The following is a 1,050-nucleotide window of genomic DNA, read 5'->3' as shown; positions in this document are numbered from 1 at the left end:
CAGTTTTCAGCTGAGACCCTCAGGATAATCCCCAGGCATTGCTCTTTGGCATCGGGGCTTTTGGTGCTCCCTGTCCCTGTGCCTGCTGTTTGGGGGTTTGGGAAGGGCTGTGTTGGGTTTGTAGGTTCTGTCTCCCCTGAGGAGTTTGAAACAGCATCAATAATCATAACCCCAACTTCGCTGTGTTGTGGGCAAAAATGATTTTCCAATTTATGAATGTGTGAGGCACAAATCCACAGACAAGCTGCCACAGAAAGGAGGCAGGAGGAGCCAAGGTTGGGTGAGAACCCAAACCATGTGGATCCCTCTGATTGCCACACCTTTTGATCTGCATTTCATCCCTCTCCCAGGCTGACAGAGTGAGGGTATTTTGTGACAGAGGTCAGTTTGGGATGCGTTGTAGCTGCTCCCGAGGTGTCCCCAGCAGAGGAGGGGACCAGCACATGAGATGAAGCGGCTGCAGTTTGCAGCTCTGAGCACTGCATTTCATGTGCCCCTGAAAGGGCTGGAGCCACCTTCATGGGGTGAACCTGACACAGCCCCACAGGGACCTCYGGGCTGGTGGAAGTTCTCAGATTGCCTTTCCTGCCCTGTGTTTGGGGCACTGAAAACAAGCTTTCCCCTCTGAAAGTGGGTCCCACACAGGGGTTTGGGAAAGATGAGTTCATTCTCTCTGTGCAACTTTCTGTGTGACAAAATAGAGACATTTAATCTCCAGACTGGCTCCTAGAATAGCTTTGCCTCTCTGGTTCCCTGTGGCCACAGCTTGAGCGGAGGGCCAAAGGGTAATGAAACCCAGAGCTGCACAGCTCTTTCATCCTCCTGGGGTGCAGAGCTGCATTAGAAATCCATCTCTCCAAGGGCTTTTCAGTCTCTGGAGTTCACAAGCCCAGTGTATTATTACAATGCAGAACTCTTTAGATAAATAAAACATAGCCCCTGAAAAAACCCAATTCCTCCATACTTCTGTGGTGGGATGAACTCTCTGTAAACCAAGACATAAAAGACAGCTTTGATTGCTGATTTTATTTCATATTTCTCTTGTTATAA

The sequence above is a fragment of the Malurus melanocephalus genome, unplaced genomic scaffold, assembly GCF_030028575.1.
Source record: "Malurus melanocephalus ecotype Western Australia unplaced genomic scaffold, MMel_1.1 scaffold_120, whole genome shotgun sequence".
Taxonomy (NCBI): domain Eukaryota; kingdom Metazoa; phylum Chordata; class Aves; order Passeriformes; family Maluridae; genus Malurus; species Malurus melanocephalus.
Note: the sequence above shows the minus strand (reverse complement) of the source record.